This window comes from Macaca thibetana, chromosome 5 (assembly GCF_024542745.1).
Source record: "Macaca thibetana thibetana isolate TM-01 chromosome 5, ASM2454274v1, whole genome shotgun sequence".
In the NCBI taxonomy this organism is placed as follows: Eukaryota; Metazoa; Chordata; class Mammalia; order Primates; family Cercopithecidae; genus Macaca; species Macaca thibetana.
This window is the reverse complement of record NC_065582.1, coordinates 139,628,062-139,645,523: the sequence shown is the minus strand read 5'-3', so window position 1 is coordinate 139,645,523 and position 17,462 is coordinate 139,628,062. Positions and strand designations below refer to the sequence as shown.

The 17,462-nt window shown below is 35.7% G+C and overlaps 1 protein-coding gene across 7 annotated transcripts in view; it reads right to left on the bottom strand.

Moving 5' to 3' along the window:
* LOC126955253 (cytochrome c oxidase subunit 7B2, mitochondrial) overlaps window positions 1-17,462 on the bottom strand; it is a 184,356-nt gene that overhangs the window by 158,594 nt on the left and 8,300 nt on the right. The window contains exon 2 of one of the 7 annotated variants that reach the window (XM_050791632.1): window positions 17,375-17,458. The exons of the other annotated variants lie outside the window; for them this stretch is intronic. The gene's annotated coding sequence lies outside the window, so the exon portion shown is untranslated. The remainder of the gene's footprint in view (window positions 1-17,374; window positions 17,459-17,462) is intronic. 7 annotated transcript variants of the gene reach the window in all.

Genomic DNA, 17,462 nt, shown 5'->3' with positions numbered 1-17,462 from the left:
GTCCAATGTTGAATTCAGGTCCTGAATATCTTTGTTAATTTTCTGCCTTGATGATCTGTACTAATACGGTCAGTGGGGTGCTGAAGTCTTCTACTGTTATTTTGTGGGAATCTATGTCTCTTTGTAGGTCTCTTAACAACTTGTTTTATGAATCTAGGTGCTCCTGCATTGCGTGCATACATATTTAGCATAGTTAGGTCTTCTGGTTAAAGTGAACCCTTTACCATTATGTAATGCCTTTCTTTGTCTTTTTTATTTTTGTTGGTTTGACATCTGCTTTGTCCAAAGTTAGGATTGCAACCCCTGATTTTTTCTGTTTTCTGATTGTTGGGTAGATTTTCCTCCATCCCTTTATTTTGAGCCCATGAGTGTTATTATGTGTGAGATGAGTCTCCTGAAGACAGCATACTACAGGCTGACCCAAATTTTTTAACAATTACATATTTCTAAAGTTTCTTATTACACAAAGAATGTGTGTTCCCACAGTGATATTTATTAAATTTTTTCATGAATCTTCTGATTTGTAAGACAAAATGAGTCCATCATACGTGAATTTAAGCCACAAACCATTATCACTATATATCTGCACTATTCCATATTACTTGTGATAAATTTTGCAATGGGAAAGGGACTTAATTTCTCACATGTTTAATAAATATGCTTCAGCTAGGTAACAATTTCAAGGCTATAATTTTATATGTTAAGATTATTTTTTTCTTACATTGATAGGCAATGAGAAATAGTATCTCCACATTAAACATTTAATGAAAATAATCAAAATCAATTTCATATCTAAGACTGAATCATAGGTAAAGCTGGTACCAATACTGAGTATAATTATTTTGGCATCATATGTAGATCAAATGTTTTAATTCTGGAAGGAAATGTTTAACGACGAGAAGGACATTACCATTTGCCTTCAATTGCTTTGACAATCCCAATCATTTATTTACCTCATTACCTAAATACTTTGTAGATTTGGTATTTTGGTAGAAGTCATGGTTATCTGGCTTAGATTAAACAAATAACAACCTCACTAATTTGGCCTTTTCAGAATTCCCCTTCTGTATTTTCTTTTTTTTTTTGCACTAGTATTTTCTCAAAAATTCTTATTTATCAACTCAGTATTAAATATTTAATTGGCTGGGCATGGTCACTCAGGTTGTAATTTCAGCACTTTGGGAGTCCAAGGCACGGGCATCGCCTGAGCTCAGGAGTTCAAGACCAGCCTGGGCAACATGGTAAAACCTCATCTCTACCAAAAATACAAAAAAATAGCCAGTCATGGTGGCACATGCCTGTTGTCCCAGCTACTCGGGAGGATGAGATGGGAGGACTGCTTGAGCCTGGGATGCCAATGTTACAGTGAGCCAAGATTGCACTTGCAGTGAGCCAAGATTGTGCTACTGCACTCCAGCCTGGGCGACAGTGTGAGATCTTCTATTAATCAGAATAAACCTTTTGGGGGGGGAAAAAAAAAAGAACCTGAACATTAATTTTAAATTCTTGTCAAGGTCTCAAAACTTAAATAACCTGCTTTCAAAATGAAGTTTTGAACATTATCTTTTCTTTTCTCCTTATAAATCTTCCTGGAAACATGATGTTACTACTAGTCTGGAGAATCCTTTGTAAGTACCTAAAGTACAGAATGACAATTTCGGTGTTATGCAGTAAAAATCAGAAGAGCTGAATTTGAATCTTCATTTTTCATAACGAATGGATAAATTATGTAATATCCTGTCTTCAATTATTTCTAAGTATTGCTGTTCTCATTTTAGAAATGAGAAATTTAAACCTCCAAGAACTTCAATAATTAGCCCAAGGTCAGACATCTAATAAAAGCGTCATAATTTGCAACTATATCTAACTGTGTGTGTGTGTGGGGGGGGGGTGTTTGTTTGTTTTAGAAACAATGTCTCACTTCGTCACACAGGCTGGAGTGCAGTGGCACCATCATAGCTCCCTGCAGCCTCGAACTCCTAGGCTCAAGCAATCTTCCTGCCTTAACATTCCACAGTGCTGAGATTACATGCATGAGCCACCATGGCCAGACTGCATTTCTTTTTTAAGAAAAGTTTCTTTTCTGTAATGATGTCCTTAATTATTCTGATTAATAGAATGTTCCAATTTGTATTATCTGTTTTTGAAGCAACAGAAAATATTCTACTCACTGAGTTTTATTACAAAAATTAGCTCGTATGTCATCAGTAAATAGTGGAGTACTGTTAGTATAACACAGAAACAAGATTAGTTCATCCATGATTGTTTCTCCAACACATTAATGTTTTATGCTACCAAGTACCAGCAGATGAACCCAACAAGCCAGGGAAGAATACTGTGATATTCACATTGCTCATTCATCCCTTTTTATTTTCTTTGGCTCCTTTTATTAGTCTGTTTCGGAAGTTTTTTTGAGCAGTTTTTCCTAATCTTTTTGAATTTTGTCCTTGTCTCCTTGGCTTAGCAGCCTCAACCCTTCTTCACATCTCCTTCTGTCAAATTACTTTCAACTCTATTTTGTGATGAAGTTATAAATTTGTTGAGTATTGGCTTCAAACAATCTATTTGCCTTTCTTTTTGTTATTATTATGCTAGCCTTTTATTGAGAACTGTAATATTTTTGTTAATGCCCTGATTTTCAATTGTCTGCCCCATCTTTTTTTTATAAACTAGTTTGTAATTTTTCAGAGAACATGTATTGTAAGAAGGAAATGCCAAAACATATAAATCACAGAGACAAAAATACATCAAACACAATTTTCCTTTATTTGCTAATTTAGGATATATTGCCACTAATATGAGTGTTTATATTATTTTCATTATTATTGCATCCAAGTCTTGTTTTGACTTGTGGCCATTTCCCACTCCTTCCACAACATTTATTGAAAACCATAACATATAAGGCACTACTGGATATAAATGTGAATTTAACACTCATTAAACTTATTAGAAAATTACCTTTTAGCAGGGAAAATAAAACATGCATATAATCACACACCTAATAAATGCTGCTATGTATAAAGCTGTGTAGTAGGTAATAGAAATATAAAAAATTTTGAAATGTGCCTCTTCTTCTCAAGGAGAAATAGCATATACATATATATGTAATGATTTGCATGATTTTGTAGATTTGTATTTGCACAGTGCCTTACTGTTTTTTGTTTATGAAATTAATAAACATACCCCATTCTATTCAAGAAACATCTTTTGACCAGCGATTATAAACAGGATATTATACCTCCATGTTTGATATCAGATGCTAGGACAGACATAAATATGAACAAGATACAACCTTTCTCTTCAACAATTTAAAAATCTAGATTAAAAGCATCAAAACTAGGCTTGATTATTCAGAAAACAGGTGGGTTTTTTTTTTATCTAAACATTTAATTCTTTCAGTTATCTCAACATTTAATTCTGCCAGTGGATGTAGAAACTGTAATATATAAGAAGGCAACGGATTTTTAGTAAAGGTTAGTTTTGAGCAACATTCTGTGATCGCTGGCCTAGTCACAGAGAAACAGTATACAAGGTTACCTAAATGAGGCTTTTCCTAAATTGAGTTTCCAGGTCAAGAGTTTATTTTTCATGTTGGAATAAATGTAGTGAATCAACTATTGAAAATTTCACCATGCAGACATTTTACTCTCTACAAGCCAATAATGATATAGATTTTCAAAAGAGAAGGGTGAAAAGTAAAGACTTGGGAAGAAAAGAAGGCTAATTAATAATATTAATCTCCGCTTGTCCCAACGGCCTTGAAGGCAGGCAAATAAACTGCCAAAGCCACTTGACTTTAGGTAGAAGTTACAGGGATCAGGTTAAAAACGACTCATCCAGATTCTTCTGTATAAAATGCATTTATAAAAGCACTCAAGAACAAAATGTAGAAAACTATGGAGACCATAAAAATGTATTTTAATTGATATATCATAGTTGTATAAACTTTTGAGTACATGTAATATTTTCATACATATATACAATGTGTAATGATTAAATCAGGGTAATTAAGATATCCACCACCTCAAACATTCATCTGATCTTTGTGTGGGGAACTTTTTAGTTCTTTCCTTACAGTAAGTTATTTAAATACAATAAGTTATTGTTAACTCTAATTTCCCTATTGTACTATCAAATACAAGAACTTATTCATTCTATCTAGCTTATTTTCATACTCATTAAGCAACTCCTATTCTCACAAGTATAATTAATTTAGTCCTTTGTGTATACTGTGATGAATATAAGCTCAGAAATGTAATTTGTTCTAAAAGAATTTGATACAAATCTTAAAATTTGACCCAAGAAATGCAACCCATTTCTTTAAAAGATCCCTGATTAAACAAAAGAAATGTCAGAATATATGCTAAAACAAAAACAAAGGGAAAGATGAAAGCAACTAAACATGAATTTTTTTTTCAAACAGAAGTAAGCAGAATCTCAGAATCTATTTTCAGCCTTTCAGATAATAAATTGGTGAAACCAAAAGTTCAACACGCAAAAATGTCTTTTCACAGATTTAAGGAACACTTGATTAAAGGAAAGAGAAAACCCTTATGTGTACATGAAGGAGTCCACCTACTGGACAGACTGTTAATTGGTGTGGAAAAAAAATCACAAACATATTTTAAACTCGACACAGGAAGCTTCTCAGCAACATGAAATACAAAGGCCTTTTAAAAACAATTTGTATTAGAACTCTAATCATTATGTATGCCTCACATTAAGGAAGGGTTAATAAAAATCAAATAGGAAGAAAGGAAAAAAAGAAAGAAGAGAGGGAATGAATTCCATTTCTTCTTCCTAATCTTCCCATTTCTTTTCTGAGAAGCACTCTAAGGAATACATTTTCATGTTACATTTTCCAATGAAAGATACTAGTATCCTAGCCTTAAGGGTATGGGCAAAAAAGCAAACACATTCTTTTAAGAAGTAGAACTTTATTTTGTCTTAGCTAGTTTGACAATCCTGAGAAAACAGAAAAAATTACCTCATGACCTTCATCTGAATGCATCCTACTACCCAGGGCTCAGATCCCGGAGGATTCACCTAAGATCATGTACATAAAACTACTTTAAAAAGTAAATATCCTATACAGAGACAAGATAATCAAGTCATATTTGGCAATGCATCCCAACTAGGCAAGCAGTCTTCACTACCTGACTATTCCCCAAATTCCCTCATTTCTGCTCTGCACCCTGCAAGCAGCCTCGAAAATGAAAAAAAGGTTAGGAGTTGGCCGTGGATTCCGTTGTCATCTCCTGGACATGGTTCACTCCTATTTGGAGCCATTAATCAAGCCAAAACCAGTAGGCTGCCAAACCCTACTGACGGTATAGATACCCAAATGAAAGACCTGCTTGCTGTGCTGACACCACTCTTAAGGACTCAAACATCTGGAAAACAACATTTCACAGTGTTGATCACAACTTTACTGATAAGCAATAACTCACATGGTGTGTGCTGTGCATTAGGAGCTCAACAGGAGAAGCGAAGCAGTGTCCCTTTGAAGGTGCCACAAGAACTCAGTGCTCTCCTTTGAGAGAAAGCCTTTTGCATCTCACAGTGGTGCCTTCAGGTAATAGACGGTGCCTTCAACCAAGACTTTAGTCCTTTATGATTATGGGAAATAAGCCATATTTAAATCTTGGCCCGTCCAGTTTCCTGTTTCTAGCTTGTTCATGCCCATTTAAGAATTTAATCATTTTAAATACTAGATTTGCTTTATAATCACAAAAGTAATACATGCAAGTTAAATAACGGTGCTGGACAGGGGCAGATTATGTTTCTTCTTAGACATTTTATATCGTATTGATATTACTTCCCTACTGTGTTTTTATAATAATTATTACAATCCCAATTCTGTATCTTCCTCTAATCCCCCATTCTATACACCACCAACACCACAAAACACACACCAACAGATATCTTTAAGTGAGCAGCTACTTATCTGTGCCTTCTAGTGTTCCTGCAATGATTATGTATTAGTTGTACATTTTAAAGTAACTAAGAGTGTAACTGGATTGTTTGTAACACAAAAGATAAATGCTTGAGGGGATGGATACCCCATTTTCCATGATGTGAGTATTATGCATTGCATGCCTGTATCAAAACATCTCATGTACCCCATAAATATATACACCTACTATGTATCCACAAATTTAAATTTTAAAAATAATAATGATAAATAAATAAATAAAATCTAAGGAGAAAAATCCATTTGATAGAACTAGTTAAACCACCTTTATAGATGGTTCTCATATTTCCTCCTCCCATTATACTTATTATCTACATTTTCTCTGGCTAGGACTTCTAACAACTGGCCTGGATTTCAAACTGTAGTCCTACAATAAACCTGTCACCTACTCCCTGGATGTAGGTACTGTCACAAAGTAGTCTTAACGTTCAACTCTTCTCTATGTCGACCAGGCCTAACACCACAATACTACATTCTTCTTCAAGTGAGGGATGCTCTCACACATTTTAACTCAGGTTTTCATTGATTAATTCTGTTTTCAGATGATTCTCCGGCTTGTCTAAGCAGAAATAATTGACAAACAGGGAAGCAAGACAGGCAAGGCTGCCATGAGCACTGTATGTCAAACATTAGCCACAGAGAGAGGTGAGATAGGTATGAAAAAGAGGACAAGTGCACATTCAATCAATGGGTAACAGCAATGTGGATAGAACAAAGTCTATAATTTTCAAACAAAAGGAATGCCTCTTGAGGAGTAGCTCGTAATGAGGGCAAAAAGTCAAATTCTCTCAGGTTTTTAATTAAGTTTACTTAGTACAGGAAAAAAGGTGCTCACTAAATATTGTTGATTCAATACAATGACACATACACACACATACACACACACTCTAAAACTGATATGAAATTCAACTAAATGTTAATAATAGTTGTTTCTAAAGAGTTGAATTTTTGAGTACTTTTCTGCATTTTGGTACAGTTTCTTTTTCTAATGTTTCCTAATGAATCTAGTCTGGGTTACTTTTATTATGAGAGAAAAAAAAAAATGACTTATCCAAAAAAAGAAATATATGCCAGCATCCTGAATGGTAAGAAACTCATCTGAGCATTGACACCTCTAACCTACGTGGCCAGCTGACCTCAGCTCCAGAAATAATGGATCTAATAATAATGAAGAAAGCAGACAGCAGCCTTAAGCTCCCACTGAGCAGAATCTGGAATGAGCCCTAAAGTTTTATGTTACTCTAGTGTGTTTGAGGAGAAAAGTCAGTCTACGCCTTCCTTAGTACATGCTATGTTTGCATAATCACAAAGATTTGGCTTCTGTTCTAGTAGAGATTAGTGGCTAAAAGCTAGGATCTGGCAACTAGCTGGGAACTGTAACAGATTTGACTATGGCCATATTCTTTTTGCCTACCCCGACAGAAAAGGCATTGTTGTAAAGCAAATGGAGCCCCTAGAACACAATCGATGCTTTATTCGTTCAATACCTAAATATTTACTGAGGGACTACTCAGTTCCTATGCCAAAACATTTTATACTCTGGGTATTCACAAAAGGATAAATGAAACATTTATAGTGTCTCTTCCCTCATAGATCTTACATTTTATCAGGATGTAGGCAAAAAATTATAAAGAAAAATTGAGAAAGGATGTTACTGTAACCAAGATATTCAGTGAAGTCTTATCTGACAAGCTGATACTTAAAAAGAGAATTAAAGAAGTGAAAGGACAAATCATATGAACATCTGGATAAAGAGCATTCTGGACAGAGGGAGTAGAAAGTGCAAAAACTCTGAAGGAGTGTTCTTAAAGTACTGAGTAACAATGCTTGCAGAACAATGAGGAAAGATACAGTCGTTTGAGGACAGCTAATGGAGTGCTTTGGGAGATAGTAAGGATTTTGAATTTTATTCAATATAATAAGTCACTACAGAATTTTGCACAGAGGATAACAGCATAGTTACATTTTAAATGGATCTTTCTGGTCATGTGTAAAACATAACTAAATGGAGGCAAGACGAAATACAAGGGGTTGAAGGATAAAGTAAGAGTCTAGGCTAGAGATGGTGCTGTCTTGATGAAAGTGGTGATAGTGGAAACGGAGAGGAGTGGTTACACTCCGAATAAACTTCAAAAGTTGTAGAACCAACAATTTTGTTGATGTGGGATGTGAACCAAAGAGTGACAACAGGTATTATCCCAACATCTTCCACCTAAGTAACTAGACGTTACTGTTTACTCGAAGGAGAACAGCATGGTAGGTAGAAACAGATTTGGCAGACAAAATCAAGAAATATTGTATTTAATATATTGTATTATATATTGTATTGGATATATTGTATTTAAGTAGACATTTGAATATGAGTCTGAAGTGCAAGGGAAAGATTCAAGGCTTAAATAGAACCTGAGGAATCTTCCATATACAGATGGTAATTAAAAAATATAGGAAGTGAACGTATTTAAACAAGAGAAAGGGTCCAGGGACAGAGCACTGGGACTTCAACATTTAGAGGTCATAATAAAGAAGATCTAGAGGCAAGAGGGGAAAGTAAGAGAATGATATCTCAAAAGTCAACTGAAAAAACTAAGAGAATGAACTTTGAATAACACTTCTTAAAGTTTCCATGTCTTGTTTCTGATCTCAGAGCCTGGTGAAAACACACTACCTTAGATAAAAATGGAGTTTCCACATCCCTTTGAAATATATGTAGTAGACCAGTGAATTCAGTGTCATCCCATTATTGGTAAGTTTGTTTAGACCTTCACCCACTCTAGCTTCTTGCCCTTCTCTTCAACCTGCATCACTAGGCAATAACAGAAGATTCTGGAAAAGCAGAAGAGACCAGAGATGTTTCAGGGCAATACATCCTGCAAGTCAAGCTTGGTTGTGAGCATTGTAAAACAAAATTAAATTGCAGGCACACTACTCTGATACAATGAAGAAGAAAATGAGCCTCAGATCTAAATAAGTTAATTTTGGTCCAGCTCTGTGCAACACATATCTTATGTAGTCATTTATTTCCGTACTTTTTTACCCTATTCTGGTAAATTTACTTTTAACCAGTGTTGGGCATCCTTCAGGAGAGGCCATCCTAAGGACTCTACTGGAGTACAACCCACAGGTTCCACAGAATGAACTGATCAACATACCAATGTCAAAGAAAAGATGATCACCTTTTTTCCCAGAGGAGTCAAGGATTCCCTCTTACTAACCACAATAACCTGTGAGTCTTCTTGACTTTGATATTAACTACTATACACTACTGGTACCACTGTTATAGATTATGGTATAGACTAAAAAGAAAAGAAAAACAATATTACACTAATTGTTTATTCAACTTTATTCATGTTTTTAATAAGGTTAGTGTGGCAAGTCCATCAGACTCATCACATGAGTTATTATATGTAGACAGTATAGACGTGTTTTGAATCATTGTCATGTATCTTCTATTATCCATGATGAAATTCATGACACATTTTACATGAGGTGTGTACTGGCTTGGCCATGATACAGAAACTGAAACATGTAGTGACATGTATTATTTGCATATGAGTTACTTTAATGACTTTCCCATCAGCTTATATGGAAGATAAAGCCTGGGGTACTTGAAAAGGTGATTTACGCAGTTAACACTTGACTCTTTCACCCAAAACCTTGGGCTTCATCCCTACATAAACTTCCATAATCAGAAAAAAATGACTCCTTATCAAGAGAGAAAATCGAAGTAGCCTCAATCTTTTCAGAAAATAAGGAGTGAAATAGGTCATTTTATGTCCAGACCACTAGCTATTTTGACTTTTGTCGCTGCGGAAATAATTATTTTCATGAACCGATATGGTTTCGCTGTGTCCCCACCCAAATCTCATCCTGAGTTGTAGTTTCCATAATCCCCACGGGTCGCAGGAGGGACCCAGTGGGAGATAACTGAATAATGGGGGGATTTCCCCCATGCTATTCTCATGATAGTAAGTTTTCAGAATATCTGATGGTTTTAAAAGGGGCTTCCCCCTTTGCGTGGCTTTCATTCTTCCCTCTCCTGCTGCCCTGTGAAGAGGTGACTTCTGCCACGATTGTAAGTTTCCTGAGACCTCCCCAGCCATAAGTAACTGTGAGTCAATTAAACCTCTTTCCTTTATAAATTACCCAGTCTCAGGTATTTCTTCGTAGTAGCATGAGAACAGACTAACGCATCGACAAACAGAGTTAAGGAATGCCTAGTTAAACCATTAAACAGGTTTCTTGGGTGTAGGACTTCTTACAGCCTTAATTATGGTGAGTGCATTGTGAATGTCTGAGAGGAATATGTAATATTATATGTCTTTCAAATTTACTTGGCTATAAAAATTTGTTCCTTTATAGCATTTTACACAAGTGGTCTGCATTATACCAGCCAGTTGAAATTCCCTCCACTGATAAGCTATACCTTTTATACATACTTCATTGCTGAACTGTTCACATTGTGTAATAAAATATACATTTGCACTAGCCTGTGAGTTCTATGAGGACAGAAATGCCTTCTTCATTTCTTTATTCTCTAGACCTGGCACAATGGCAGAAAGAAAACACTGAATAAATGTTTAACAAATACATTCAAGCCTGAATGAGTTCTGTGGCAATAGCTGTGGCAGTTATAGCATCATTGAAGGAATACAAGGAAATTTCAAAATGCTGGCGTTTTCCAGGGCTTATTCATGAACAAGAAGCAATCTAAGTGAGAATCCATGGATAAAGTCAAAGATGTGGCATTTCCATAAACATGCAGCAAAGTAGAAGTAACTTTTCCAGTTTAACAAAAAGTACCAATCTTTCTTCTTTAAAAGAGTCAAAATATCTTTCTCTTCTCTCTACAGACAATGATATAAAATGTTGTCACATAAAAGAATCAGAGAGCATATAGTTTTAAAAAATGCAAGAAAAAGAATTGTCTTATATATCAACAACAGCCTCACCAAGAGCCAAATCAGGAAGTCAATCCCATTCGGAACTGACACAGAAAAAAATAAAATACCTAGGAATACACCTAACCAGGAAGTTGAATGATCTCTGCAATAAGAATTATAAAAACACTGCTCAAAGAAATTAGTGAACACAAACAAATGGAAAAACATCTCATACTCACGAATGTGAAGAACCCATATCATTACAATGACCATACTGCCCAAAGAAATTTACAGAGTCAATGCTATTCCCATCAAACTACCAACAATGTTCTTCACAGAACTAGAAAAAACTATTTAAAAATTTATATGGAACCAAAAGAGGGCCTGAATAGCCAAAGTAATCCTACGCAAAAGGAACAACGCTGAAGATATTCATGTTACCTGACTTCGATACCTATACCACAGGGCTACAGTAATTAAAACAGCATGGTACCAGAACAGAATAGACAGTCCAGAAATAAGGCTGTACACCTACAACCATTTGATCTTTGACAAACCTGAAAAAAGCAAACAATGAGGAAAAGATCCTCTATTCAATAAATGGTGCTGGAATAACAGGTTAGCTATACGCAGAAAATTGAAGCTGGACCCCTTCCTCGTATCATATACAAAAATCAACTCAAGATAAATTAAAGATTAAATGTAAAACCCGAAACTCTAAAAGCTCTGGTAGACAACCTAGGCAATACCATCCTTGACATAGGAATAGGCAAAGATTTCGTGAAAAAGATACCAAAAATTATTGCAACCAAAGCACAAATTGACGAGTAAAATCTAATTAAACTGAAGAGCTTCTGCCCAGCAAAAGAAATCATCAACAAAGTAAACAGACAACCTACAATAGGAGAAAATATTTGCAAACTATGCATCTGACAAAGGTCTAATATCCAGCATCTAAAAGGAACCTAAACAAATGTACAAGCAAAAACAACCCCATTAAAAAGTGGGTAAAAGATATGATCACTTTTCAAAAGAAGACATACATGCATCCAAGAAGCAGGTGAAAGAAAGGTCCATACCTGTGATCATTAGAGAAATGCAAATCAAAACTACAATGAGATAGCATCTCACACCAGTCAGAATGGCTATTTTTTTAAAGTTGAAAAATAACAGATGCTTTTGAGGTTAGCAAGCAATTGTTGGAGTTGTGCCAAGCAACTCTTGGTGGTAGAGTAAATTAATCCAACCACTGTGGAAAGCAGCACTGCGATTCCTCAAAGAGCTAAAAACAGAACTAGCATTTGACCCAGCACTCCCATTATTGGGTATATAACCAAAGGTTTATAAATCGTTCTATTATAAAGACACATGTACACCAATGTTCACTGCCACACTATTCTCAATAGCAAAAACATAGAATTAACCTAAATGCCCATCGATAACAGATTGATTAAAGAAAATGTGGTATATATACACCACAGAATACTATGGAGCCACAAAAAAGAATGAGATCACGTCTTTTGTGGGAACGCGTTAGGTGCTGGAGGCTATTATCCATAGCAAGCTAAAGCAGGAACAGAAAACCAAATACCGCATGTTCTCACTCATAAGTGGGAGCTAAATGATGAGAACTCATGGGCACAAAGAGGGTAACAACAGACACTGGGACCTACTCGACGGTTGAGGGTGGAAGAAGGAAGAACAGAAGAATAACTATTGGGTGCTAGGCTCAGTACCCGAGTGACAAAATAATCTGTACAACAAACCCCCATGACACTAGTTGAGCTATATAATAAACCTGCACATATTCCCTTAAACCTAAAATAAATTTTTTTTAAGTATTGGGAAGTTAGAAACTATTTGTTTTTCTGGAGTTTATTTGATTTGTCATTTTCATGTATAATTACACGTAATCACTTTCTTAATTTATATACATTGCTTTGTATTTTTTAAAGCCCCCCCAAAATTGTATGATCTTCAATTTACACCAAACCCCGATCTCCCTAAGGCAGAAATTCAGTAAAATTACTTAGCTAGAAAATAATTAAAATAATTACAATTAGACTTGAAGCCAGGACTGGCTGGTCTCAAAGAGTTCTTCCTATTGCACTTTCACCACTTTTATTATCAGTTAAACCTCAGCGTGAATAAGTGTCCTCTCTTCTTGAGAATAAATAAATGTGGAGGGGAGAGAAAAAGCAAGGAAACTTCTGGAGAAGTTATTATTAAACACACAAAACACAGGCTACAAGTATCTGAACACAAACTATTCCTACTTTACAATTTTGCTTAGACTTGTGTCACTGGCCTCTTGTTATATAGCTGACTAAAAAGAATTATTTACTGTGTACACCTGAGTATAAACTCATATTTTATTCTTACCTTTGCATATCTATAAATTTGACTATGGTTTCACAATTGGCATTCCCATAAGACTGTCTAATGGAGAAAAAGAAAATTCTGCAATACACCTTTTGTTTATGGAAATCTCTATCTCAGAGGTACCAACCTACTTTTATTTCTAGATGCTTTTTATTACTGTAGCAGTTACACTATTGGTAGATGTATCCAGTGGCAATTTTAGGATTTACATACCCAATAAATGCAATAAATAATTAAAGCTAGCATTAAGTATGCTAAGAAGTCTACATGTCTCCTAAAATAATTACACCAGCATTGTAAAACTGTTAAAACAGAAATATAAGCAAGCCAATCACACTTAAGATTTGATCATTTTTCTAAAAGACTCACAGTTGCCAGCCATTAAAGCTATTGGAAAAACTTTCCTCTGGGGACTATTTTCCTCATTCATTTTGTACTATGCTAGAATTAACAAAAAAGAAAAAAAAAAAGACTTGAAAAACAAGAATCCTTAATAGAAGTAAACCACAACACACCTCATACACCGTTTTGGACAATGAATATTGTATTTTTGTGCCAATAGCCAGCAACAGGTACCCTCTGCTTTTGCTAATGCAGTTCAGCAGATATGACAGACAAAACTGAAAGAGGAGAATGTGCTTTATCATCTGTAGCCGAATTTCAATTTTCTCTTTCAAGTACAGTTGAATGCATTTTCTTTGCAACCCAAAGACAGAAGATCTTGATTACTGTTGCAAGAATAATCTCAGCCTTTGTGTGAAGAAGATAGGGAAAATAAATAGTCTCTCTGGATGACGTGTCAGCTTGTGAACTTACAAAACAAGATATATTCTTGGAGGTAGGGAAATTAAATTAAGGTGAAATAGTATACCCATTAAAATGACAATTGAAGGCTTGTTTGGTAGGCTATGGATTGCTTCCCAAATGTCCTGTGTTAGCCTCACCCCAGGGGCACAGACAACAGAACCAGGAACAAACAGGGTCAAGACAGGTGCAACTGTCTGGGAATACAGGTCATTCAGGCCACAGAACCTGTCATGAACTGCCAGCTCTTCTGTAAAATAAAGGTTTCAACTCCTTTCTCCCCGCAACCACCCATATTTAAGGTCTTAAGAAAGAAAAGGAATCGATATCTCCCTAGATTTCTTTTCATCTTTATCCACATCAAAAAAATCAATCTAACACCAGTTCAGCTGGATTTTTTCTCTTTGTCTCAGGAGAATGCTAAGTGTGTCCCCCCTTGAGTATTAGGAAAAGTTGTGTTTCTCTGAGTCACCTTTCCGTTCCATTCAACAGACAACATTTTAATTGTGGCTAATAAAAAGAGTACTTCATTGTCCCCAATATGATCAGAAAACACAAAATTAGTAACTAGTCTGTTATTGTTCTTTCTCAAGTACTCTGTCTCATGCATCCCTCAGGGTAATCCCAATGGCTGTCAACTCAGCACTGCTGTCCCAACCCCATCCATACTTCTATCCCTCCTTCTTCTCCGCTGCTCAAATTAAATAGCCCATTCCCAATTCATCTGACAAATCAGTCTGCAACAAGGGATGACAGTGGCTTAAAGTATATATTTACATGGACACAAGAGATCAGGTCCCCCACTATACACCTCACCCTTACCCTGGGTAATATTTTGAACCAGAAAGTTAACATGAGAATTTATCAGACCTCATTTTCTCTTACCTCACATTAAACTGGTATTGTTAACCACATTAACTTGACACTTTAATTTCCTCAGCTTCCCTAACTATGCTGGCTATGTTCTCCGATCTCCATCTCTCTGTTTCTCCTTCTAACTCCCTATGGGCTGCCTCTAAACCTAATTTTTGGCCTTATAGCACAAAGGGCTCACTCATTCCCATGACTGCTGTCACCTTTAGGCTGGAGAAGTCTGAACCTATATCTCCTGCCTAGAATCCCAGTACTGTATGTTCAATGTCTGAAGGGATTTTTTCCCTAGATATAGTCATTGGCCATATCTAAATATGCATAAAGATTTACTTGCCACCTTCCCTTCCAAATTTGTATTATTTTCTCCAAATCCTCAAGTTATCTCTGAATTACTTCTTTTATTCCATTCATAACTTAGGTCTAACAAGAACTTTGGACTCTTCTGAATTCTCTTCTCCAAAAGCCAAATCTATATTAGATGTTCTTATCATTTACTCTTAAATTATTCCAGTATTTCCCTAATTGGCCAACCTGATTCATATGCCTCTCCATCTCACCATTCATTATTGTTTTTGAGACAGGGTCTTGCTCTGTCACCCAATCTGGAGTTCAGTGGTGTGATCATGGCTCACTGCAACCTCAACCTCTTGGGCTCAAGCAATCCTTCCACCTCAGCCTCCCAAGAAGCTGGGACTACAGACATGCACCACCATGCCTGGCTATTTTTTTTTTTTTTAATTATTTGTAGAGGCAGGATCTTGCTGTGTTAACCAGGCTGTTCTCAAACTCCTGGGCCCAAGAGATCCACTGGCCTCACCCTCCCAAAATGCTGGGATTACAAGCGTGAGCCACTGTGCCCAGTCCCCTCAATTTATCATTGATAAATATTCATATAATATTGTTTCTTATTATTTCACTTCCCTGTTTAAAAACTGTGTTGATGCTACATTGTCCATAGTATCTGATCTGAACTCTTTGGTCTAGCCCTATATCCTTTTGCATATATCTTTCTGTTCCCTAAGCATAAAATTAGATTATCAAATTCATTGACAGAATTAATCAATGAACAGTGTACTGTAAACCTACTATAGTGTAACCTCATGAAGGAAGGGACTGCTCATCACCTCTTATTTGTTCATTGCTATATTTTACTATGGTGGAGGAAAAAATTAACAAATTGTGTTCAATAAATGATCTTAGTTTTTATCAGTTCCCATAGCTGATATGCTATCTTCTTTCTTTACCTCTTACACAAAATAAGGTCTAACTCATTATCCTTCTCCTCTACTAAAAATTATCAGTTACTCCAACCTACCTGTATTGATCCCTCTCCTTTTTCAACTACTATATCTTTAAAATATACTTTATTATACTGTATGCTAATAATTCCATCTGTACAGCAATTTTGTCTTTCAAGCTAGATTTCAGTACCCACTTATTTGAAAAACTGTCACAGTATTAGAAAATAAAAAGAAAGTGAAACTTTGTAACTAGAATCTGAAAGATGAGTTAAGAAAGGCAAGAAATCATCTCCTAACTAGTGAGTTTAGCTAGTAACAAGTGCATAGATTCAGTCTCAATTCCTAGGTAGGCATAAAATCCATTTTGATAAAACCCTAAAGAGAATGGAAATCTAAATGCACTTCAAGAAGACAGGCTTAACAATCGGAGGGTGTGTGTGTGTGTGTGTGTGTGTGTGTGTGATCTGTGCATTTATGTATGTGGGGGGTGCTTTTCTGCCAATGAGAGAGAGATTGTGAGTCATGAGCTAAATAGTTGGCCTTTCATGAGAAAGTATAGATTCTTCTTTGTAGGTCTCCAGGCTCATGATAGACTCTATCCAACTTAAATTTCATCCACAAATTAATTTCATAAATAAAATAAATGAATATAAAAGTATTTTCTATTTGAATGATTATTTCTGCAACAATTACACAGACATTTTTGACATCTTAAAATAATAAGTATAGTAATCATTATAATAGCTATCATTTGTAGAGTACTTGCTATGCTCCAGGTATAGTGTTAACAGTTTCATCAAGCACAAACAATAAAAAGTCATGTACTAGATATGCGGAAAAATAAAACAACCCTAGATTTCTCAGTGTTCCTATAAAAAGCCCAAGCCTCCTTCAACATGGAAATATATTCACTGTATAGTCAGAAAATCTTTCATTTCATTTCTCATAAAAACATTTTCACATACCATAAGGATTAAATCTGTAGCAATTTGTTTCCCTAATGATGGAGCTAACTGTTCTGACCCAACATTAAACTTAGATCTCCCCAAATCAAAAGGTTATATACTGGGATAGTTACCTAGTTACTGGGCGAAAGCACAAAGCAGAAAATTCCTAGATATTTATATTCTAACGAAGAATGAGACCCAGGACTTGGAGACATCTCTAGGTCAGTGACACACAGGGCTATGTGGCTCCTGGGGAGATTTTTATTTACATACCAAAGTGCTGAAGTTAGGAATCAGGCCCATTATGTTTCCAAGGATACCCTTGCAGAAAGAGAGGTGGACAGCTGCCTCCTTGCCCTTA